General features: G+C 39.0%; 1 long non-coding RNA gene across 1 annotated transcript; it reads left to right on the top strand.

Annotated features, from left to right (window-relative positions):
- The first annotated feature begins 23,442 nt into the window (after positions 1 to 23,442).
- LOC114298035 (uncharacterized) lies at positions 23,443 to 26,666 on the top strand. The gene is made up of 3 exons (XR_014337149.1): positions 23,443 to 24,059; positions 24,809 to 24,853; positions 26,342 to 26,666. It is a non-coding gene; the product is annotated as an uncharacterized LOC114298035 (long non-coding RNA).
- Positions 26,667 to 27,035: the final 369 nt, after the last annotated feature.

Below are 27,035 nucleotides of genomic sequence, written 5' to 3'. Positions count from 1 at the left end.
TTCAATATGTAATTGATCTACTGTAAAAATTTCAGATTAAAATTCATCCGTTTGATATGGTTTCTTGATTTTTAAAGTTTGCGATTCTGTGCAGAATTTTTGGACTGAAAATTACACCCAATCTTTACACATAAATTTAGCTCCTCAAGTTTCTTAAGAGGATATCTATATACACAATACATAAACCTACAACCTCTCCATGAATGAATAAAATAATTATAGAATAAGGATAGAACAAAGAAAGAAGAGAAGAAAACCTAGGAGGCCACACAGCACAACACACCCAAAGCTCTCCTTCTTGGCTACAACAATAATCTTGATGATTGAAAAACCCCTCTCTTTCCTTCATAAACCCACGGCTGCTAGGGCTGCTAGTGTTGTGGAAAACAATTATAACAAGAGTTAGGGTTTGTGTTTATTTTATTTTATACTAGTGGTGGGCACACTTAGGTCAAATAGATAGATAAATATACTAAATACATATATAAGTTACATGCAACTCAAATGGTAAGAGCCTAACTTATTAATTTTATGGTCTAGAGTTCAAGTCACACCCTCTTCTCTATTTTTTTTTTAATAATAAATCTTACTTCTAAATCAATGACTTTCACCATAAATTTATTTTAAGTTTAAAATTAATTAAAAGATCCTCCAATAATATTTAATTTGCACCTTAAAATTCACCACCAAAATATTTGAGATTGCAATATTATTATTTAATTATTTACTTAATTTTTATATTCGGGTTCTCACATCTAGCCAAGGTCTTATCAAGTAGATTGAAATCTGTTTTGCCAAAACTGATAGATGAAACTCAATCAGCTTTTGTAAAAGGGAGGCAAATATTGGATGGTATTCTCATTGCCAATGAAGTTGTTGATTTGTGGAAGCGCAATTCTTCAGGAGGGCTTCTTCTCAAATTGGATTTTCAGAAGGCTTTTGATAGTGTCAATTGGAACTTTCTTTTTCATATTCTTCAAAATTTCGGTTTTGGTGAAAAGTGGATCTCTTGGGTTAAGGAATGTGTTTCTTCCCCTCATATTTCTGTATTGGTGAATGGATCCCCTTCTCAAGAATTTCCCCCTCAGAGAGGCTTAAGGCAAGGTGACCCTCTCTCCCCCTTTCTCTTTAATCTTGTGGTTGAAGGGCTAAATATTCTCATCCAAAGAGCCAAAAATCTCAATCTTATCAAGGGAGTGGATATCGGTGGCTCGGGGTTGAACCTTTCACATCTGCAATTCGCAGATGACACTCTTATGTTCTGCAATCCAGATTGGGATGAGATAATAAATCTGAAAAGAATTCTCAGTTGCTTCGAGTTAATTTCCGGACTGAAGATTAATTACCAAAAGTCTGTAATTTGTGGAGTTGGGGTTAACAGGGACTTCACCTCTCAAGTAGCCGAATTCTTCAACTGCAGGGTGAGTTCGTTACCAATCAATTATCTTGGAATGCCTTTAGGGGCCAACCCAAAAAGACTGTCTACTTGGGAGCCTATCATAAACAAAGTGAAGAAAAGACTAGCCTCATGGAAGAAGAGGTATCTTTCTCTTGGAGGGCGAATCACTTTGATTAAATCTGTACTTTCTTCACTTCCAATCTATTATATGTCCCTTTTCAAAGTTCCTACCCAAGTGGCAAACTTAATTGATAAATATCAGAGATCCTTTTTATGGGGGGATAGTGATGTCAAAAGGAAATTGCATCTACTCAACTAGGAGGCATGCTCTGTTAGCAAACACTTTGGACGTTTGGGCTTCAGAAAGACTAAGGAAGGCAATGATACTCTCCTATGCAAATGGTGGTGGAGATTCACCACCGAAAAAAGTTCCTTGTGGAGGAACGTTCCCTGTGCCAAAAACAATGTGAATGAAGATTGTTGGTTACCAAATGGTTCAAGCTTCAGATTTTCATCAGCAGTGTGGAAAAGTATCTCAACTATGGAAAGGTATGGATCTAGAGCAATTGCATTATTTTTGGAAAATATTCAGTTCAAGCTAGGGGATGGTAAAAGAATTAAATTTTGGTTGGATGCATGGGTCTCATGTACTCCTTTGTCCAACCTTTATCCTAGACTTTTCTCTCTAGCTACAAGCAAAGATTCATTCGTCCACCAGTATTTGTATCAGGCTGCGGATAATCAAACTCATTGGAGTATCTCATTTAGGAGAACCCTGAGAGCTTGGGAAGATGAGTTGCATCTTGAGTTGATTAGTAGATTGCCACAACCTCTCAGCATTAATAACAATTATGTGGATCATCTGTTATGGACTCTTTTCCCATCAGGCTCCTTTACAGTTAAATCTCTTTATGAAATTTTTGAAAATTCTCTTCGTTTAACCCCTTTTCCGATTATGAAGATGTGGAAATCAGCAACCCCTCCCAAAATTAAAGCTTTTGGTTGGCTTGTTTGGTGGAATCGAATCGCCTCTTCGGATCTCCTTGCTCGCAGGCTCATTATCCCCGCAATCAATCACTGTGCATTCTGCGGTAGTGATAACGAATCTGCTTTGCATTTGCTCTTGCATTGTAATTTCGCTTGGAAGGTTTGGGCTGAAATTATTTGTTGGTGGGGCTCCCAATGGGTCTCCCCTAGTTCCTTACAAGACTTGCTTTTATGGTGGTATGGTCAAAAGTACAAAAGCCTGGGTAAACTCATCTGGGAAGTAATTCCATTGGCTGTGGTTTGGAGTTTATGGATTGCAAGAAACAACATGGTTTTTAACTCTAAAGTTCCTGTTTGGGGAAATATTGTGGATAGTATCAAGATCAAAGTGGCCACATGGGTGAAGTTTTCTAGTCATTTGCCTAATTATACAATCCATGATTTCATGCACTGTTTGGATGGATTGAAGGGCCATAAATTGTAGTTTCCAGCAGGATGCAGTCCTCTGTTGTTTTATTTTTTCATTTCCAGATTTGGTTGAGGTCTCATCAACCTTTGTATCGGCCTTGGCTTGCATATGATTGGGCTCAATTATAGGTGCCAACCTAGTTGGGATGTATTTTTGAGCTATGATGCATTTCAGTCAAGTCCTTCTTTTCTATTTATTTATCAATAATATTCTTTCCTTGCTGATCAAAAAAAAAAAAAAAAAGTCTGGACCACCAAGGATGTTGATGGCTAGAATTACCATTAGGCCAACCCGCCCTCCCCAAAAACAATCAAAATGATGTTTTAATTACCAATAAACAAGTAAAAATTTGAACTTCTCTCTCATCACATGATCCATATAATGGATAATTTATTTCCTTTTATGGTCATCAAAACACATGAACAAAAGCACAGACACACAAACACTATTGTTATAACAAGATGAAACACAATAGTTTACATTAAGATTTTGAGGGGATACATTGCCTCTTATGGAGGTCAAATATGAGCTTCAGTCCAAACATGTTTTGCTAGAGACTTGGAGATACTCTTCCTTCCTAAATCACCACACCATGCTAGTACCATCCTTCCCCAGTGGAGTATAACTGTATAGTGTATATGATTGCACCTAGGGTGGCCAGAACTGTTAAGTTATCAATTTTTCCGAAAGCCTAAGCTATTAGAAAATAGGCCCAACAATGTATATAAAGCTATCTAACACCCTTCCAAAAGCCGAACTCTAATACCATACAATTTATAGAACCCTATACAATCTAATCCAAATAACTTTGTGGCTCCAAAACAATACAAGACACACACCCAACAGTAGTGTAACAAGTACTCAAATTATTGTTTGACTTCAACTTATAACCACTAATGTCTTCAATCAGTTCGCATAAAGAACAATAACGATTCATGAGATACATTAAACAATGGTATCATGTCCACTTTTTATTAACTCACTGTGAATCAATCATTTAAATTTGACATCATAATTTATATGCATGCATATGAAACCAAGAACTTAATCAATCTGAATTTCATTATCTAGATGGAGGAAATTTCATGAAAGAAACAACTAAGAGCTAATTAACAAAAATCATATAGAAGAGAGGATGGCTGGTGAAACTGCAGGAGGCACAGACGGACGACCAACAGCACAAGATCATTCCACGGCAGCCGGCAAAACCATCGCACAACCAGAGGATGAAGCCAACGGACAAACAGAGGAAGAAACTGATCTTCTCGAGAGGCATCTCCGGAAAAATGGGCACCCATCAGGTAACAACCCCCGCTTCAGCTCTTTCAAAGAGGCCCTTGCCTCACCCTTCCCTTCAGACGATATCCCTACTCTCTTTCCTCCTGGTACTGTTACTACTAACCCCCTCAGTGAGGAAGTAGATGACTGTGAGCTTCCTTGCATCACCTTTTCTCAGGAAGAACTAACTCGCATTCGCGATCCTTGGAATCAGTCACTTATTGTTAAACTTATGGGTCGCAATGTGAGCTATAGTCTTCTTATGAATAGAATCAACTCACTTTGGAAACCTTCTGGTCCTATCCATGGGATTGACTTAGGTAACCACTACTATCTCATTAAATTCCACCTGGAGTCTGATCTTCACAAAGTTCTCAACGATGGTCCATGGTTTATTGGTGTAAATTTTCTGGCGTTACAAAAATGGGAACCTGAATTTCACACAAACAGAGCTACTATGTCCACCACAGTCATCTGGGCTCGACTCCAAGGCCTACCTATAGAGTATTATGACAGAAGTACTCTGAAAAGATTGGGTAACCTGCTTGGTACACTCCTTAAAATCGACGTTCATACAGAAAATGGCAATAGGGGAAGGTTTGCTAGACTCTGTATTCAAGTGGACTTATCCAAGCCTCTTATCTCCAAGATTAAAGTGGGTTCTTTTATCCAAAAAGTGTCTTATGAAGGAATTACCTCCGTATGTTTTGATTGTGGTCGTATGGGCCATAAAAGGGGTGATTGCAAACTTCCCAACTCTACATCCACATCAGCCCCAATTACTGTTCACACTCCCCTTGAACAAGATGATGATCAACCCTTCGGTTCTTGGATGCTTGTTGCGAGGAAGAAACCTTTGAAAAAAAACCTCACTAGAGTTGTTGGTACAAAGGGTGTCCAGAACCAAGGACAAAATCGCGACTCCTTGCATGGAAATGGAAGTCAAAAAGTCTGGCAGCAGAAAGTGCCCCTAAAAATATCCCAACCATTGGCATCCTTGGGCCCCACATCCACCACGCCTATCTCTAATCCCTTTCAAACCCTCTCTGACTGTACAACCGTTGACCAACCCTCCTCTTCTGTCGACCCCAGCTGTCCCCCTACCCCCCATCTACCTCCCCCAATCTCTCCAAACACGCCTTACCTTTTACACCTCTCCTCCCTTCTCTGTCTACGCCCCTCATCCCAGCTTCCTCTTTGTCCCAGAACTCTGCACAAGTTATCCCCTCTGATTCGTTGAGTTCTGCAAACCCAGTGACCCCTGCGATGGATCTCCCCTCTTCCTTAAACCCTCTTGCCCCTGTCTTCACCCCCACCCCCACCCCAACCCCTAACAGCCCAAACCAAACCCATGCCTCGCCTTCGCAACCTCGCACTGACCCGGAGGAGCCCATCCCAACCACACTCCTCTCTCCTAAACTCAACCCCAGATCTGGCTATCCCCTTTCGCTTTACCACCACAGACTCACAAAGCCAACAGGGCTGGTACATGATGGCAGGAGGTCACTACCAAAGGGTGGACGATCGTCTGATCCAAGAGATTCAAAGGGATCCCACCCACATCTTGGGGTGGTTCGATCTGGAAGTAATGAACATTTGGATGACCCTCTCCCCTCTCTTCCCTGTTCCAGCACAATATCTTCATCGCCAAACTGTGGTGGTAACTTACCTGTCAACACCCTTCACCCACCTCTCCGATTCCCCTCCACAGGTGATTCAATTGAACCAGATTGTGACCCAACCTATTCAATTTCTCCCAAATCTCCAAAGTTTCCAGAACAACCTAGTTGTGGAGACTCTCCTTCCCATCCCAGAACCCCCACCGCTGGACTTTCACCGTCTCTTCACCATCCCAAGGGAGTTCATTCTCCCAGGCCAATTTCCCAAAGTGGAGAAAATCCTAGTAGAACCAGATCTCCTCCGCCTTCGCGTTATCGCCAAATCTTACACGACGCCCATAAATTGGGCTCTAGAACACTCAGTCTGCCTAACCCCATACTGGAACAGGAAGAAGAAAACCAGCTTGGACCCAGGATGGGTGTCTTCGCAGGCGGATCTGAACTTGGGGGAAACCCCCAACCCTCCCTTGTTTAAGTCTCCAATGAAAGTCCTATTGTGGAATTGCCGTGGGGCAGCTAACCCCCATTTTAGAAGACATTTTCACAACCTGAGGAATGAACATCAACCTTACATAGTTGTTATCACTGAAACCAGAATTGGTGGGGATAGAGGTAGAGAAATCTGTGAAAGCCTTGGCTTCCCCAAATTTGAAATCTCAGAACCCGTTGGCTTTGCTGGCGGCATTTGGCTGCTCTGGAATGATCTTGAAGTCTGTTGCGACATCCTCTCTGTGACTCAGCAGGAAATCCACGCCTTTGTTCAGGTACATTCAAATTCTGCTAGTTGGTTTTTCTCTGCTATTTATGCAAGTCCTCACTATAATCTAAGAAGAGACCTGTGGGATAACCTTAAACTTTTTGCTGATAACCACAACTCTCCTTGGCTTATAGTGGGTGATTTCAATGAAATTCTTTCAAATGCGGATAAATTTGGTGGGCGAGCCATTAATCCTTATCGCTCCCAGAGATTCAAAAGTTGCATAGATCACTGTGGCCTTATGGACTTGGGTTTTTCTGGACCCCGTTTCACTTGGACCAACCTTAGACAAGCTGGTGGAATCATCAGAGAGCGCCTTGACCGTGCTCTTTGTAACAATGATTGGCACCTTTTATACCCTGACACAACAATTTTTCACCTCCCCAGAATCCACTCTGATCACTGCCCCATTCTCCTCAATCTAAACCCTCACCTCCGTAGAACTGTCCGGCCCTTTCGCTTTGAGTCTATTTGGTTCTCTGACCCATCTTTGTTTTGTGTTGTCAAAGAAAGTTGGAGCAATCCCACTAACCCTTACACCAACTGTGTTTCTGATTTTAAAGTTAGAGTCTCTCTTTGGAATAAGACCACTTTTGGTAATATCTTCCTTCGAAAAAAAAGACTTGCTGCTAGGATTCTTGGGGTTCAAAAATCTCTTGACTCTGTTTCAAATCCCTTCCTCCTTGATCTTGAAAAATCTCTCATCAATGACTATAATGGTATTCTCAAAATGGAGGAAGATTTTTGGGCCCTCAAAGCCAGAATTAACTATACTCTTGATGGCGACCGAAACACAAAATTTTTTCATGCTTCTGTCCTGTCCCACCGCAGAAGAAACAAAATCTTTGCCCTAAAAACTTCAAACAACAACTGGTTGTACGAAGAGGGTCAGATTAAAGAGGTTATTGTAACTCACTTCAAGGACCTCTTCACATCTTCTAGCATCTCTGAAAATCTTTTCCCTCAAACCGCCCTCACTTTTCCCACCATTGATAACACTCTCCATTGTTCTCTCTCTAATCCTCCATCGTTGCAGGAAATTCAGTCTGTTCATCATACTTTCAAGCCCTGGAAAGCTCCTGGCCCCGATGGCCTCCACCCTGCTTTCTTCCAACGCTGTTGGAACCTCATAAACACCTCTGTTTTCCATTGTGTGAGAGATGCTTTTGTCACTGGTAAGATCCAACCTGAAATTAATCAAACCCTTCTGTGTCTTATCCCCAAATCTGACCACCCTGAAACCATCACTCAATTTCGTCCCATTGGGCTTTGTAACACTATTTATAAGGTGATTACCAAAACCCTTGTGGCTCGTCTTCGCCCCTTTTTGAATGACATCATCGGTCCTCTCCAATCAAGTTTCATTCCGGGCAGAAAAGGAACTGACAATGTCATCATTGTTCAAGAATGTGTCCATCAATTCAAATCCAAAAAAGGGAAATCCGGAAACATGCTCATCAAGTTAGATCTCGAAAAGGCTTTCGACCGTCTTGAATGGGGTTTTATTAGACAAGTCTTAACCTTCTTCAACTTCCCCCCCCCTCTGGATCAACCTCATCATGTCTTGTGTTTCCACATCATCCTTCGCTATCTTGTTTAATGGTGGTTTGACTGATTCGTTTACACCCACTAGAGGTATCCGTCAAGGCGATCCCTTATCACCTTATCTTTTCATTCTCTGCCTTGAATACCTCTCCATTACCATCAACAAGGCTTGTGATGAAAATCTCTGGGCTCCAATCAAACTCAGTAGGGGTGGTCCGCAACTATCCCATCTTTTCTTCGCGGATGATCTCATCCTCTTTGGTAAAGCTACTGATAGCAATTGTGAGTGCATCAAAAATATTTTGCAAGACTTTTGTACCCAATCAGGCCAGAAAGTTAGTTTCCTTAAATCAAAAGTCTTCTTTTCAGCCAACCTTAATACCGAAATCCAAGATCACCTTGCCCTCACTCTCCAAATCCCAAAAACCACTAATCTTGGCAAATATCTAGGCTGCCCTATCCTTCATAACAGACCCAACAGAGCCACCTACCACTTCCTCGTTGAAAAAATTCAGTCCAAACTTAGTGGTTGGAAGAGCAAACTATTATCAAAAGCTGGTCGCACCACTCTCATTAAAGCTGTTAATGCCGCCATTCCCTCTTACATTATGCAATGTAATTACCTTCCCATTTCCACTTGTAAAGCTCTTGACAAAATCAATAGGGACTTCCTTTGGGGTTCAAATTCTGCGATCCGCAAAATCCATGCCATTAGTTGGGACACTGTGACCAAACCTAAACACTTCGGGGGTTTGGGTATTAGGCAATCCAACCTTGTTAACCGTGTTGCGATGGCAAAACTAGGTTGGCGCTTGCAACGTGATAAAGATGCCTTGTGGGTTAAGGTTCTTAATGCCAAATATAAAAATCCCAACCTTAGACCCACTAGAGCTTCACCAACCTGGAGAGGTATCCACAAAGGTCACAATATTATCGAAAAAGGAACCAAAACCCTCCTTAGGAATGGCTTAACCACATCCTTTTGGCTGCATAACTGGGTGGCCATTGGTTTACTTAGGAATGTCATATCGGGTCCTCTCACTAGGGATGAAGTGTCCTTGAAAATTAGTGACTGTTGGTGTGATAATTCGTGGGATCTCTCTAAAATCTCCTTTGTCCTCCCTCCATTCATTGGTAACAAAATCAAAAGTATCACTCTTCCTTGGTTTTCTTCGGGTGACGATCAAGCTATTTGGAATTTTTCTGTGAATGGTGATTTTCAATCAAAATCTGCCTACCTCCTTTCAAAAGATTTCACCATATCCCCCCCTTTATCCAATTGGGATTGGGTCTGGCGCATCCATGCTAGCCCTAGAATAACCCACTTTCTTTGGTTATGCCTTCATCAACGCATCATCACCAAATCCCTACTCTTCTGTCGAAACATCACCTCGGATGATACTTGCCCCCTTTGTTTGCTTGCTCCCGAAACCACTTGCCATATCCTTAGAGATTGCCCAAGCTCACAAGATCACTGGAACTCCATTGGGATTCCTCCATTTCTCAAGGACTCTTTCAACCTTGCCTTCACTGATTGGGTCCGCACAAATTGTCAATCCGCAGTTCTCCATTCCACCAATGTTGCTTGGTCCATTATTTTCCCAATCACCTGTTGGTCCCTTTGGAAAGCCAGAAATTCTCACTGTTTCTCCCCAAACAACCCTACCCCTTTTAACCCTTCACTTATCACTTCCTTGGCCCTTGAATGGCAGCATACCTCCACCCTATTCCAACCTACCAGATCAAAATCCACCCATTTTATCTCTTGGCACCCTCCTTATCTTTGCAATTACAAACTGAACACTGATGGTTCAGCCAAGGGCTGTCCGGGGCCTGCTTCTGGTGGAGGAATTATCCGAGATAAATGGGGCCAATGGGTTACTGGATTTTGCAGAAACATAGGAACTGCTTCAAGTCTAGAAGCCGAATTTTGGGCACTCCGTGATGGCCTAAATTTGGCGTTAGATAAAGGTTACAGAAACATTGAAGTGGAAACCGACTCTTTGCTTGTCAAACAACTCATCATGGGTAGTAAAAATGCTAACCATCACCTGAGTAATTTAATCCATGACTGCAGGTTCCTGTTACAGCAGTTGGGAGTCCAAGTGATTAATCATATCTACCGCGAAGGAAACAGCTGCGCGGATATTCTAGCAAATCAAGCCTCTCCCACAACTGATACCTTACATATTTTTGATTTTGCTCCCCCATGTATTGCTAATCAATTGTATGATGATGCTCGCGGAATTAGTTATCCCAGAACTTTGTACTGCCCTACTTAATTTATTTTAGTTCCTGTTTACCAAAAAAAAAAAAAAAAAAAAAAAAAACAAAAATCATAAAAAGACATTGATTGGAAATTAAATATGAGATATCAGTTTAGTATATAATAAATGGCTAATGGAGATCTATAATTAAACTAAAATGTACAAAACTTACATCTTCTTGTCTTTTGCATCAATGAACTCAAATGTAGATTTTGTATAAATCTCTGCAAATTGAACAGATTCTTTTAGCAAAACAAACATATGTAACAGCATAAACAAGAAATGTTCACTAAATTCATGTTTTTTTTTCATTATTTTATTTTATTTTATCTATTTATTTATTTTGTACCTGCTATTTCATCGATTGCATGTGTGAGCTCTACAAAAACGGCCAAGTAATTGGGAAATAAAGCAAACAATTTACCCTCAGTTGTAGTCAAGTTCTGAATTTTAGGCTCGAGCTGCAGCAAAAGAAGCAAAAGTAAAAAACAAGTAGTATTTAAAGTTGGACTTTTTCAGTTTTAACTTTTTACTTGATAACAAAATTTGCAGTGCATACCTTCTTATGAAAATGTGGATAGGCATTTCTCATGAAATATAAAATCTCCAAGGCTCCTTTTTCATCACTCTGATTTTTTATCCAATCATCTTTGAGAGTCTCCATGCTTGATTTTTTTGGAACCATTGATGTCCAGTTCATGCAAATTTCACCTGGCATATGGCTCAAGGCAAAAGTTACTTTCTTGGACACAGCAGTAGAGCACTCGATAACCATCCTAAATAGGGATACATTCTTGATGACATCATATGCACTCCAGGTACAAGGATGGTTGTATAACATCTTCCGGAAAACACTGCAAAAAATAAAATAAATAAGATTTCTGTCTTCGTAAAAACAAAAACAAAAAGACAATGGGGCAAGAAAAAAGGAACAACCAATAACTAATTTGAACTTCGCTGAGAAATACCACTAAAGCAATTAGTAGAATAAAGCAAAAGCCAATTGAAATGAATATAAACATCCTAACTATTACCAGGTAAGATTGGTGTGAGATATGTTTAACATATTACAACTGAAGTGTGTTTTAAACATCTTGAAATGCATTTATGCTTCAGTGACAAGCCAAAATAATGAAAAAGCGTGGTTTGCTTCTTGGTCAGTGGCTCACTTTAACCAAACCAACCCAAGACTCAAGCCATCATGCTTCGATTATAAATAGCTTGGAATAGTTCTTAAATGTACAACATTTAGGAGGCATTTAGAATTTTGTAGGATTATTAGTTATAAAGAAATTTTACTATAAGAGTGAAAGAAAAATGTCAGTTAGCTGAGGGTCAAGCATCTCCTCATTACTACTCATTGAGGAGTGCCTCCAAAACTAACTACCATGGCAATGTAAACTGGGTTTTCACATGAGCAGTTTAAATTGCTCACAGATTCAGGACCCAAAATTGCGCTACGAATATTCAGTGTCATAAGCTTTACAAGCACGAATATTCAGTGTCGTAAGCTATAGCGACCCCGGTCTTTTCCCATTTGATTATTGTATCCGGACTTAGGTTCCGTTTATTCTGTCATTGTATAATTGTTGTTGTCGTCATTTATTTTCTCATTTGGAGTTATAGGATGTGTTGGGCAGGTTTGTTTCAGGTTGGTTGGGTTCGTAAACCAAGTGTTGCTATCCAGTTTTTGGGTTGGTCGCTCGAGCGAGTACTTGGTCGCTCGAGCGAGGGTTGTATTTTGTGTCTGGTGGCTCGAGCCAGCTTTTCTTCGCTCGAGCGAGATATTGCGTCCAGTATAGACCTGAAGCATAGCATTCTTGGCTCGAGCGAGCTTTTCTTCGCTAGAGCGAGTTTCTTGTGTCTGGTCGCTCGAGCGACCAAGTCTTCGCTCGAGCGAGCCTGTCCAGTTTTAATAGACAGCAGCGGGTTTTTAATCAGTTTTTCATTCTCTTTCAGATTCCAAAACCCTAGGTACGAGTTCTCTCTCCCTCTACACACCATCTCTCTTAGGATTGATCTACTTAGAGTGAGTTTCTACCTTAGATCCTTTATTAAAAAGATAGAGTGACTCGAGGGCTTCCATTTAATCTGAACGTTTGGTGATTTGGAGCACATTGGAATTTAGGTCTTCATCTCTGTCTTCTCCATTTGGGTTATTTTCTTCAAGTTAGGGATTTCCTACTCCAATGTATACGTTTTGTTCTAAGTTCTGGCATTTTAATAGGTTGGGGGTAATTTGGTAATTTTGGGAAAAACCCTAATTGTTTAAATAAATTGAATTGTATATTTCATTTAAGGAACATTGGGGAAACTAGTTAAATTCATGAGTTTGAGCAATCTATTGATTAAGTGGGGTTGTTGGTTAATTTAAATCACTCGTCCGTTTAATTGTTGAGTTATTTATTTCCAAGTCTAGAAATAACTGTTTTTGGGCTATCGGTGGAGAATAGTCGTGATTGTTGTAGAAACTGCATGTGGATTAGGGATAATTGAAACTAATCATCGATTAAGTCGTCAATTTTGACTGTTGAATTAATACAGATGTTATGTGTATTGATTGTGTGTTGTATATGTTATGTGTTTACATACATTGTTTTGTGTGGGAGGAGATAGGGGATGTACTCCACGGTTTAGGGGAAAATAGGGGATGGACCTCTAAACCGGATTTTGTTTGGGAGGAGATAGGGGATGGACTCCATTAGCATCACTTTTATGTGTGCTTATTTATATTGAAGTGTTTTTATTGCTACAGCACTAAAATGTGTATCAAACTGGAAGTATGAAGTGTTTTGATTTGAGCCTGAGTCTCATTTGTTTGTAGACATTGGAAGAATGTGAATATTATATATATATAGTTCACTGTTATAAGTTTGGCCAGGTTCTGAGCCATATTAATAATAATGAAAAGTGAAACGTGTCATTGACATTAGTGTCATGAGACTGTATAATGATGTAATTGATTATCTTGGTTAACCATCTATTGAATGCCATAGCTTTATTCATTGCTTATATTTGGTTTAGTATTTTTCTACTGGGCTGTGGCTCACCCTTCATGGGAACATCATTTTCAGGTTCAGGTGATAAGCTACCTCCAAGAACTTAGCTTGGAAGGATTAAATAGTTGGATTCTGAAGACTTGTCTTTAGTTATTTGTTTTTCTTTGAGATTACATGTAAACATTCAAGCCAAGGGCTTAACTTGTAAATGAGCTAGTACTCATTCTTTTGTGTCCAAGTGATAGCTTGGAAAGATGTAAGCCCTTAGGGCATTTATTTTGATGTTACATGTAATGGCTTTCAATAAAAGTACTCTGATGAATAACTCAAATGATTCGTTTCTTTTATTAATGCATGTTATTGTTGTGTATATTATGGGTTTAATTTGAGGGTGTTACAACTTGGTATCAGAGCGTACCGGGTTTGAATACTTTGGGTACGTGGGAAGTGATTAGTATCACAATGGGTTCGTCTCGTTTGTTAGAGACTTAGTATAAAGTTATATGCTTACATGATAACATGTTAACGTGACTATGTGGGTATGGAATGTAGTTCTTTGGATGTTGATTGGACCTTTGAGTTTCTAGTAGTCTTGTTGGAAAGGCACTTGATCAATGCTGCTTCCAACCGGAACTATAGTAACGCTTCGGGACTATCATCATCCAGGAATGAAATTCGTAGGTGCTTATGTGATTATGTGCTTTCGTGGAATGAATTATTGTTGTCCAAGGCATTAGGACGCGAGTGTTTAGCTTCGGCACATTTATTAATGTGCTAACGTCTTTGTTTCCTTTATTAGGATGTCAGGACGAGGACGAGGACGCGGTAGGCGTGGTAGGCCGGGTAGGCAGGAGGTGCCTGTGCCAGAGGAGATTCCGCAGTTCAGGAGGGAATTGGCTAGGCCAATGTGGCCGAGCTAGTAGGCCAGCAGGCTATGGGTGCTCTAGCCCGAGAGATAGCAGGGGCATTCAGGGAGTCAGTAGGCATTCTCAGAGCTGAGAATCAAGCTCGAGTTGTTGTTGCGGATGCAGGACCTTCCTCGTTAATTATTTTAAAAGCAGACATTGATAGGAAAATATCTATTTACTATATATCTGATCTTCTTCTTTGGATATATCTATCTACTATATAATATGTTGGTCCATTTTAACACTGTTTTTTTTACTGTTCATCAATTCCTATTTTGTCTCTTTTTATTTTTATTTTTTTTCCTCTCGAAAATGCCTTTTTACTTTTTAGCTTCCAATACATTTCAGTGAGGATCTTTTGGTAGTTTCTCATGTAATTACTTCCTTGCCCTTTAATTTTGTGTAGGTTGGAATCAGGGTTCTCCTTATTTATCAGTTTTGGATGTTCTTTTGTAATTTCTATACTTCTCCTTCTGTTTGGCTAGATGGCATTAGGCCATCATTACATTCCATTTTTTTTCGGGTAATTTCTATACTAATCCTTCTGTTTGGCTAGATGGCATTAGACCGTCATTACATTCCATTTCACCTGTAAGACAAAGAAAGCTTTTCCTTGCAAAATGACTCTTCTTTATTGAAAAATTCATTGAAAGAAATTACACAAGCTTAACATGGAAATATTAATCACAGGGTGGTTGGTTTAGTGGGTGACGACTGTGGTCTGAAGATTTGCTCCTTTCTAGGTCTCAGGTTCGAATTTCCTAACCAGCAAACGCATACTTTGGGGCTATAGACCGCAGGGCGTAAGCCCTGTTTTGGAAGGCTTGTTTGGGCTATAGGGACTTAGTCTGGTGCGCGTAAGTTGGCCCAAGATACCTTACCCTCCCCCTCATCAAAAAAAAAAAAAAAAAAGAGTGTATTGAGCGTTGTCCGTTATATATATAAATTTTGTATGATTTTTTTGGGAGCTTTTTTAGTAAATTCCATCTTAAGACTTATGTTTCATCTAAGTCATTCTTTTTTATCCATTAGGTTCTATTTGGTATAATATGATCAAATTACCTTTCCAACTTTATGTGCTTGTTTTTATTTTAAAATTAATATATGATAAAAAAAAATTCTTTATTCCATAGAGAAAATTTCTCTCTTATTTAATGAAAAATATCTCCTCATTCATGGGAGAATTTCTTCATTCTAGTAGAAAATTTCTTCATCATTTGAGGGGAAAAAAAATCTCTTCCTTATTCTATAGAAAAAAATTCTCACATTGTCAAAATTTTAAATCGTCTATCTTTTGAAAATCTCTCACTGCATGTTCATGTGAACTTTTACATTACAAATGTATGATGATAAATAATCTCTCTTCATGGAACCATACACACACTATATTGCATGAGTGTGTGAACATTAATAGTGCGACTACCTATTTGTGTTATAGAATTAATGTGAACATTAACATTTCTGTGTGACCAAAATAACGCATTGTTTATGTTAGTATGACTACTAATATACCCTTCGAACCAAAGTATAATGTGAATGTTCACAATAAGCAACAAACATATAATTAACCTTTAAAAAAATAAAACTTATATCAAAATACATTGTGAATATTTACAGTTTACAATTAACACATAACTACCCTTAAAGAACTATACTCATGCCAATGTGAACAATCACACTAAAGCGTGAAAACATAAAACAAAAGCGAAAAAAAGTAAAAATCAACTATTTCGATTATTCAATGGCAATAAAAATGATTGTTTAACCAACAAGTATTGTAACAAAAATAACAAGCAAATAACAACCAACAAGTATTGCAACAAAAATAACAAGCAAAAATCAACTATTTCGGTCGTTCAATGGTTACAAGGAATACCTACTGTTTTGATGAAAGCACAAGAACAAGCAAATAAATTCTATTTTCTTACTTGCAAGCCTTCCTCAAGCTTGGATTCCAAGTTAGGGTTGATGTTTTTCAATCTTTAGAGTATTTTCAAAAGCCTAAAGTTGCTTTAGGGTGTGAGAATTTCGGAGCTAAATAGAAGAGAAGAAGAAAGGTAGGCTTTGGCACTCAAAAGCTCTAAAAAATGCTTCAATTCCTTAACCGCTTCAAAGAGAGGGGGAGGGGCTTTATTTATAGAGTTCAGGGAAGCTTTTGGAACCCTTCTAGGGTTTCATCGCTTCCCCATCTGCCATTTTCCCAAAAAATGTACCAAGATTGAGTTTCTAAAAATAACTTTGTGATGCCTCAATATGTGCACGTACAAATTTGGTGTGCACGCTCAATGAAGGTGAACACGTACACACTATGTGCGCACTCACATCTAACGTGCGCACACGCGTTTTGCCTTGATACATGTGCTATGTATGCATACACAAGTATGTGGTCCTATGCCCTTGGCTTGCTTGTGGCACAAGTAAGCTCGAATTGCGTTATAATCAACGTTTTTTTATGAAATGGGTCACAATTTTTGGAAAATACAATCAATCAAAGCACAATCGACCTTTTTGGGGTAAAGAAGTTTGTTTTTTAACTAAAAAGGAGTCCAAGGGTAAAATGGTTATTTTTGCAAAAAGTTGATTTTTGGCTGAAATGGGTTTATGCAGCAACTCTAAACATCCTTAAACATTCCAAAGGCTGAAATAAATACCATTTCATCATCGGGAGGCCTACAAGCGCTTAGGGTTAGTCAAAATAGGGTGTATATAGTTGTCCTTCTTTGATAGAGCTCAAATAATCATGAAATGATAAGAAGTGAATGTCAAAGACCTAAGACCATCCCATTTGACGTGGCCCTAAGGCTTAAGGCAGTGCCATACATTCATGCAAGTGATCAAACCCGTAGGCTGCCTACGTATCCTTGATGCAAGGAATCATATTAGTGTAGTTCGGGGGTGGTTGTACAATAATTCATATGTGAGGGAGTGTGTGCAACAAGCACTCAAGCATTCAGCCAAGCATGCATCAAAAGAGAGGAGAGCGGGCCATACTTGCCGTACTCACCTTGTTATACCTATGCCAAGCTTTCTTCTATTTGTTTCCAGGTTGTGCTAGTCCTGCAAGTTTTTCGAAATAAGACTATCCCGAATAATAAAGCACATCACAGTGTGGTTAGAGTAATGCCATTATGATTCCAATGCTAATATATGCCTTTTTATGTCTATATCGATGAGGCAAGGGTGTGCTATTTCCAACTTGTGTCGACGAGTCATGGTTTTGCTAAGGGTCGAATGGTGTCTTTCCATGCTTGTATCGACAAGCCATGGAAATATGTAGCTACCAAGCGGTGCCATCCCATGCTCCTATCGATAAGTCATGGGGTTTTTAACAAATGCCATTCCACGTCCACATCGGCAAGTCATCGAGTTTATGTGCCAAGTGGTACATTTTCAATGCTTATATCGACGAGACATGGAAGACTATTGAATGGCCTTCCACGATTGCATCAGCAAGACATGGGGATTTTCTAATGTCAAGTGGTGTCTTTTCCATGCTTGCATCGATAAGATATGGGGGTTTAAATGCTATTTCAAGCTCGCATCGACAAGACGTGAGAATTTGGGTGCCAAGTAATGCCTTTCCATGCTCGCATTGGCAAGACATGGAGGTTTATATGCCATTCCATGCTCGCATTGGCAAGACTTGGGAATTTAGATGCCAAGTGGTGCCTTTTTATGCTCACATAAACAAGTCATAGGGGTTTATATGGTATTCCACACTCGCATCGGCAAGACGTGGGAATTTAGATGCCAAGTGGTTCCTTTTCATGCTCACATCGGCAAGTCATGGGGGTTTATATGCTATTCCATACTTGCATTGGCAAGACGTAGGAATTTAGATGCCAAGTGGTGCCTTTCCATGCTCACATCGGCAAGCCATGGGGGTTTAAATGCTATTCCATACTCGTATTGGCAAGATTTGTGAATTTAAGTGCCAAGTGATACCTAGTGGTTTCAATTTTGCTAAGATGTATTAAAGGGTGCCAAGTTTTGTCAAATGGGTGTCGAGTGCTTGCCAAAATATATTGGTGTTGCATGCCAACATGCATTAAGTGGTGCCACACGCCAATGGGTGCCAAAATTTTCTAATTTGTTTGCCATGATGCCAAATGTTTTCCAAGATTTACCAAGAAGTGCCAAGTGTATACCAAGTGGGTGACAAAATTTTCCAATAATGGCAAATGTGGTTTTGAAAATATTTTTGTCATGTCGGGTGCTTTTGTGTTCCAGTGCCAGTTACCATAGATGATGAAAATGATTGTGTCTCAAAGGTGTACCAATTATGTGCCTTGAAAGGCATGCTGATACCTAAAATGATGAAATGATTGTGCCTTGAAAGGTGCACTGATGTGTAAGCTTGAGTTGAAAATATACATGTGCCTTGGGTGTGCCTAGAGGGTGCCATGAATAAAGTAATCAAGAAACTTATTTCTCATGCCAATCCACTTGCCATCTTCATCTTTTTTCCTGAATGCTTTGACAGCTAGCTTGACTCTGAAATTCCCATTCTTGTGCCCTGGGGGTGCCCAAAGGTGCCTGGGTTAACCATGCATCTAGGCCCTATGTGCGCTTGTGCGCGTATATCTGCTTTATGTGCGCATGTACGAGGTTTGTGCAACGTTCATATGTAAGTTAGTGTGTGCAACAAGCACTCAACATTCATCTAAGCATGCAATTTTTTGAAAGGAAAGGAGAGTGAGCGATACCTACCTTACTTGCCGCGCCAAAGCCTCTGCCAAGTTCTCTTTTGTTCTATTCTAGCTTTTGCCAAATTTGCCAATCTTGCAAATTTTTTAAGAAAAACCAGTCCCAAGCAATAATTCACACTATAGTGTGGTTAACATGATGCCAATTTTGATGCCAAAGTGTGCCATTCCATTCTTTACGAGGTAGGGTTTATCAGATTCCAACCCATTCTATTCTATCCTCGTTCCTTACGAGATGGAGGTTTATTAATTTTTTTGAGCTGTTCCGCTTTGTTCCATCCTCCTGCCTTCCGAGGTGAGGGTTTATTAATTTTCCTAAGCTGTTCTGTTCCATGATCATGTCATACGAGGCATGGGGGTTTATATTCAATTCATACTTGCTCCTTACGAGGTGGGGATTTAATAATTTCCCAAGGCATTCCGTTGCATTCCATCCTCGCTCCTTACTGTGGCTTGCTTTTCGTGCTCCTTGGAGGGGATTAGTCTCCTCGGATATGATTAGCCCAACAGTTCGGACTCCCGTGATTCTGAATCTGATTTCACAAGTGTAATGTGAAATAGAGAGACAAAAATGAGTCCAAATCCGACCAATCTTTAGAAAATCCATTTATCATCAGAAATGCTGAAAATGGATTGCATTGCCAGATTTTAGAGTCACCACCTAAATATTTTTGGGAGATTTAGGAAACCCGTGACTTGTGGCAAAAGTCACTTGTCCGTCATTACCAAATTGTCTCGGCTCGGGAACTTAGGTATGGGAGGGGAAGGTCATGACTTGAGCACCCCACTCACCCGATCAAAGATCGACCTCTACTAATCATGATGTGATTTTTATGTACAGTATATGCTCATGTTCCGACTATTATGCTAACATTACTATATGAGGCACACAAGTATAGACTATTTTTCACTCATTTTGGAATGCTTTGATTTCATGTTTGTTTGAAAAGTGCTTTCGGATATGTGCCACTTAAAAAAGCCAGCTTATATGTACATTGATCAAATCATCCCAATTTAAGCAAATTAGCCTTCATCCACAGGCATTCAAGAGATATATCAAATAAGCACTTATCCTCATGGTAACATGCTTGATATGGCAACACAAACATACATGCAATATGCTAAAGCAAGAAATGCTCACCTAGTACTCAACCGAGACAAGCCAAAATAGAAGAAAATAGTTAGAAAATGCATGCTCTAATATGCAGGTGACTAATGCAACACATACAAAATGCAACTACTAGGTTCGGTTTATGAATCATGGTATATGGCTCAACTCAAGGCATGCGATTATACATGTATTCAATTAAGTAGGAATGACAACAAGGTTAGCATGATGAATCGAACCTAATGCATGTAAATATGAATTTTAAGCATGGCAATGATTTGAGAACATAAAACATGATGCTACCATTATAAGCGTATAAATAAAAGGAAGAAAGAAATAGGGGTTGGAAGACGTACACAAATTATTACATATTTGCCCTCGCGCAGGAGGGTCTGAATGTCTAAGTGTCCGAATTAACTACTTATTACAAAGCCAAATGAATACTATCTAATTTATTACAAAAATAATATCCCAACAATAATATGTAAAGAATGAACAAGGATCCCCACATGCGCTGACGAGACAACCCTAAAAAATTGCTCTGTCTGCCTCTTCGAAAACTGTTCTGTTTCACCCTTAGCCATGCTCTCTGTTTCAACAAAAATGCTATGTTTACCAAACTTTGGAGCCCAGCCGGCCCACAATGACGCATCGGGCCCAAACAAATCTGGCTGTGCCCTATTATTTTTTTTTTGGGTGTGCAGAAGACTGTTTTTGTGCTCTGAGGTGAAAATAGTGCAGACAGAGTGTTCCTAAGTCATGTTTGTCCTTTCTGCGCTTCTCTATCATAGAGATGTTCAAGGGAGGAACAGATTCGGGTCTCAAACCATCAAGTATCGCAAGTTGCTTGCATGATGATTTGACAAGCAACCCGATAAGAATTTACTAAAAACTAAAAGACTAACAATACCTCCCTCCTATCATGAAGTCGATTTCAAGAAAAGGGGTAGACACGCTTCAAGAACCATCAAGCATCACGAAATTAGCATGCGATGACTCTAGAAGTGATGGATTCGGTATAACATCTTACTGAATCCATCCAATTTTATTAGCTTTTTATGCTGGTTTTAATCCAATTTTTAAGCCAATTTTATCTTACCTCTTCATTTCTTATCTTTATTCTATTTTGTCTAAAAGTGATATTTACGTCCACTAAGTCCAAAAGCAATGAAGATGAACAAGCATAACTTAACCTAAGAAATGAACTTTTCAAGCCCTTTTCTACGGGGGAAATCACAAAGAAGGAATCAAACCTATTCCCGAGCGATAATGGACTTGGAATCAAACATGAGAAGGGCGATGATGACCTCAAATCCAAACTTGAGGACAAGCTCTAATGAAACCTTTCTTTGAGATTTCCAAAGGTCTAAGTTAAAAAACTAGTCCCTTAAAAACAATGCACCAACAATTAAGAGGAGTATCAGACATGGGAACGTTCTCAACAATTAAGAGAGATGTAATACCTTAGTAATGAATCTCCGAAGAGATTAAATCATTTAGCACATGAGGGGTCTCTTTCTTATACTTTGAACGGTAATTCTGTGTCGGATACAACTCTTAGTCAAAAGAAGCAAAGAAAGGAGGGAGGTTGCAGAAATAATTATGCAAAGTTGATTATTGCAAAAGTAAGATTATTTGCATGAAAGCTAGGTAAATAAAACAGTCAGCTCAAATGGATTGGTGTCTAAGGCCCAAACAATCAAATCCATGAGGACTTACAACACTACAAACATGATATTCAAGGCATAAACTGATTAAGTGAATTAAAGAACCCCTAAAAAAAATTACTTAAAACACTTCAAAAATGGTGGAAAAAGTGAAAGAAAATAAGGGAGAACAAGCTAGGCAAACAAGAAAAGGAGGGGTGGCTAACCCCTCCACTTTTTGTGAATTAAATCACATAGTTAGATTTCTCTATACTTTTGCACAAGGACGCTTAACCAAGCATTCTCACCTTGGAGATGAGGTTCTTTGAGGTTTATTTTGAGCTCTTGAGGGACGTTTAAGGTGGAATTTGTGCCTATTTTGTGCTGTGCTTCAAGAGGTATAAGACTTACCTTGTAGGCTTTGTTTTGATTACTTGCTTTGCCACCTTTTTGTACTATTTTTGGCCTGGTTTTCAACTACAAAAAACTATGATTTTTGAGGCTTAACATGATGGTTTGAGGTCATTTTGTGTAATGGGGTAGCCTACCCTTCTTGTTTCCTAATTGTGAAGCTTTTTGTGCCATCTTTTGGGGCTTTCAAATCAAACTTTTTGGACCTTTAAACCACTAAAATTCAGAGTTATTTCAGTGGTGGAAAGCATGTTTTGAAGTCCAAAATGGAAGGGGTTAGCCCCCCCTTCTTGTGTCTCACTTGCATGCCTAGTTAGCATCACATGGTAGCATGTTTTTGTAGCCTAACTTAGCTTATTTCCAGCACATGTTTGCCTCTGATTTGGAATGATTTAGCTTTGCTTTGGGCTGTTTTAGTCATATGAGTCTTGTTTTGCATAGTTGTAGTGCAAATGGCTTCACTAGTTTAGTGTTTTAGGCCTTTAAAGATGCTTTGCTTGAGTTGGTTGCATGTTGTAGTGTCTTTTTACATGTAATTTCAGCATATATAGCTCTGTCACATGCTCATTTGTTTCACTCTTTCTTTGCTTTTTAGAGTTGCTCTTGAGTCTTGTTTGCAAGCTAACATGTGAGTATGTTTTTCTAGCATTTTGCATCTTAATCTCAGCATGATTTAGTCACTATTTTGAATGGCTTTACCTCTGTTTTGAGCTGGTTTGGCCCTTTGAGGCTTGTATTGTGTGGTTGTGGTGCAACCTCTTTCACTAGCTTAATGGGTTAGACTTTTTAACATGCATTGCATGAGTTGCTTGCATGTTTTAGTGTCTTTTTGCACTCCATTTCAGCACTGAAATCTCTGCAATCTCCCTCTATTCTTCACTCTTTCATTTGTTTTGAAAGTGACTTCGAACCCACTGTTGGCTTGAGTGTGGAATTGAGACCCTCATGCCTAATGGTTTAATTCCTTTAGGAATTCATTACCAACAGCATGAGAACTCTTTCATGCTCAAGGCACTTGTGGTTTAAGCCCTCTTTCCATTAGAGGACATTCACCTTTGGACTAACCAATTAAAGAATGGATTGGTAATCTAAAATTGGTAAACAAAAATGAACTAAGTAAAAGATGCAAGATTAAGCATCTTCGTGTTGCATTGCATGTGTTCAGATTGGACGTTAATCCGAACATGAGAAAAATGGGACGTTTCATACTCAGAGTGATGAAACGTGCCACTTTTCTTGGTCAGCGTCACCCTTGATCATGCATGATAGGGTGGTGGTTATTTTGGTCCTGTTTATGCACTCATTAAGCTTGTACAAACTCAGCTCTCTAGCCATCATGTAAGGACCCCAAAATGCATATAAGAAATCATTGGTATTTAACTATGAGATGAGGTATTTTAATTTAATTATATCTTTTGGAATTGAAGCATTATCTATTGAGTTACGGATTTAAAATTGAAATTACCGACCTATATGGGTACAGAAATCAAAATTGAGTACTTGGATATGTTAATGGGAATTTTTGGAACTATTTGGGACAATTAATTGGAAATCTAATTTGTCTGATTCGTTAATGCACGTTTGGGTAGTTAACTTTATATTGCAAATTGAAGGCATTAGAGGCTTCAGAAACCAGAACAGGGGACATATTTATGATCCTCATAATTTTTAGAGTTATCTGGGAAGTTTAATTGAAATTTGATTCCGTACGAATCGTAAGGCCACGTTTGGCTCTCTCTATTGTGTTATGTTGGTGTGTATGTGTATACTTATATTATGGGTGCCTTATGAGTGGATGGACTCATTTCTTAGAATAAAAAAATAAATATCTAGAGGAAAGGGGGGAGCCACGTGAGAGAGGGAGAGATAGAGAACTCAAGGAGAAGAAGGAAGGAAGAGCTTGAGAATGAAGAGGAAAGATGGGAAAATTGATGGAATTACTTCAAGAGATTGGCTCTAGGTATGTGAAATCAACTTAACCCCTTAAGATTGATCTATTACTAGTTTAAATTCATGATCTCAAATGAAGAGAAACCACCTAATTGAGTTTTGGTTGATAGATATAAGTTTAGATGAACTCTTTTCATGAATTGAACCTTGATTCCTTAAGAGTTGGTTAATTGAAGAATTAAAGTCATTATATTTGTTTATTTTGAGGTTATGATGTTTGATGGAGAATAATAATGTGAAATTGGTCATGTATTAAAGGGTTTTGGGCTTTGATTTACATATAATTAAGGTTTGATTTTGAAAATAAGAAGTCCCAAATTTTCTGCCATTTTCGGACAGCAATCTGCCCAGAGCCGCACGTGCGGCCCTGTTTCCCGCACGTGCGGGAGACAGCTTTGTCCAGCCATCTTTGAATGAGCATATCTTTTGCCTCGGGGCTCCGTTTTGAGTGATTCTTGAGCCTAAAATCAAGCTCCGGAAGTCTAGTTTCCAATGGAAGTGGTCTCACTCCCAAATTCTAAATAAAAAAATAGTTATGCCCAAATTAGTGACGACTGTTCACTTTCTGTCAACTAATTTTATACCATTTCTTCACCTAAACCATGTTCCATTGATTTCTCCTGTTTCTGTGACATGGAGTATAACTTATTGAGAAATAATGAGCTTGGTACCACCATGGCTAATTAAGTGAATGATCAAAGAGAATAAGTAAATGATCGAGTATAATCTCATATTATGTGTTGTGCACTGTACTTGTAGGTCGAGACGAGAACATTGTCCTATTACCACCGGGAACTGATCACTGTGAGTAGTAGTTCTGCAATCGTACGTTTACTTACCATAAATAATTCTTATTGTTAACGCATTGTTCTTTGTAAGCATTTATGTTGTTTAGGGATCGATGAGAACATTGAAAGATTATGTGCACTTCGCTATGACGCTGAAACTACTCTACATTCTGATTATGGTTAATGGTTATCCTTAATGTATAATAACCTGTAAATTACCTATAACTCCGCACAAGAATTATTAATATTATGCAACTGGTTGGCAAGAAGGGATTATGAATCTAAATTCCGCTTAATGGGAACATGACATTTTGAACGTCCTATCCTGGACTCCTACAGCCTTATTTAGTTCGATACATGTTTTATGACATAGACATCTGCCTAAAATGGATTAACGAAATGAAAATCGAACAGAACCATGGGTTTCCTTATATGTCAAAGAATTGAATATCAATAACATTGTTATATGACTCACGTTATGGTGCGACTTGTTCTATCCCCACGAATAGTACTGTAACGACACATGTGTTTCTGTAAATAATTATTATTAATACTTTGTTATATGTAAGATGACTATGGCTACATGTAATGAATCATAAAGGGAAATTTATGTGCACCATTGTGAACGGTATTTGTATGAACCTGGCATTATTATGTTATGTTTATTCACTTCGTTTATGCTATGACATAATATGAATCGTTCAGTCTTCAAGAACTATTGATTCCTAGTACGAAACTAAGTGCTGCAATGCGAACCACCTCTTGAGTCCATACCTACAAGAGCTGGGCTTAAAGCCAATTTGGTCCCTTTATGGGTCACCCGGTTATGTGAAATTACGAAAGATATGAAAGGAATAACTTGTGAACTTATGAAAGATATAATTTGTGAAGATATGAAAGGAATAACTTGTGAACTTATGAAAGATATAATTTGTGAAGATATGAAAGGAATAACTTGTGAACTTATGAAAGATATAATTTGTGAAGATATGAAAGGAATAACTTGTGAACTTATGAAAGATATAAATTGTGAAGATATGAAAGGTATAATTTGTGAACTTATGAGGCCGAGGGCCACTTTGTGAATTTGTGAACTTATGAGGCCGAGGGCCACTTTGTGAATTTGTGAACTTATGAGGCCGAGGGCCAACTTGTGAATTCTGAAATTATGAGGCCGAGGGCCAACTTGTGAAGCATGAATCTGTAACTTGTAAAACTATGAATCACAAAGGCCGAGGGCCAATTTGTGAAGTTATGCATCTAAGTTAAGCCAAGGGCTAATTTGTGAATGTGTGAACCCATCAGGCCAAGGGCCAACCTATGAAGTTATGAACCGACAAGACTGTCCTGAAATGTGTACAGAATCAGACTAACCATAGGATTTTTGCATTTACTTATCTAATTAGAGAACTGTGTACGTTGTAAGTAAAGTAAGTTAATCTTTAAATTGTTTATGTACAGTTCACTGAGCTTGACTCACTTTGTCTTATGTCTGTTTCTGTAGGCACTCCACCCGGAGGTCAGTTTTAACCCATGGCATCCGTGCCTCTTTTGTCAACCTCAGAGTATCCAGGCACTTAAGTGAAGGCAGCCCTTTTTGCTAAACTTTTGATTTTACACTCTGATTGTTTGCTTAAGGTTGATGTATATATAATTCCTTTGCCTATCCATGTTGTTTTACGCCCAATTCTAAGGGCTGGGTCTGTATATATATATATATGTACATAGCTAACTCTCTGGTGCACGTCACTGTATGTTTATTTGCCTTATGTTCTGTCTGTGATCCTGGCATGATAGTGATCGCTCAATGGATGCAGTTCTTTTATTTATGTTAATTTATATTGGTAAATGCTTCCGTTCAGGCCCCATATGATATGTATACCAGGTTATGCGTCCGTTTCTATGTAGGTCATGCCCAAACTTTTAGGGGCAAGTTTAGGGCGTGACACATCATGCATTGAAAATGATTGATTGATGGTTTGAAGGCCAAGAGTTACCCTCCTTTAAGTTTGTGCGATGCTAAGAAGGGCAATAGTACACACATTCCTTAAAAATACATTGCTTTGCCTCTGTTTGCTCTCTGTTGCAGCAAAAGGAGAAGTCCAGGGAAAGGGTGGCCGACCGGCTAGTTTTAGTGGCTGATCGGCCAGTTGTAGTAGCCGACAGCCACTTTTAGTAGCCGACCAGCCATCAGTGAA

The sequence above is a fragment of the Camellia sinensis genome, chromosome 8 (genome assembly GCF_055761805.1).
Source record: "Camellia sinensis isolate YWXY chromosome 8, ASM5576180v1, whole genome shotgun sequence".
Taxonomy (NCBI): Eukaryota; Viridiplantae; Streptophyta; class Magnoliopsida; order Ericales; family Theaceae; genus Camellia; species Camellia sinensis.
This window is presented reverse-complemented; position numbering and strand designations above follow the sequence as displayed.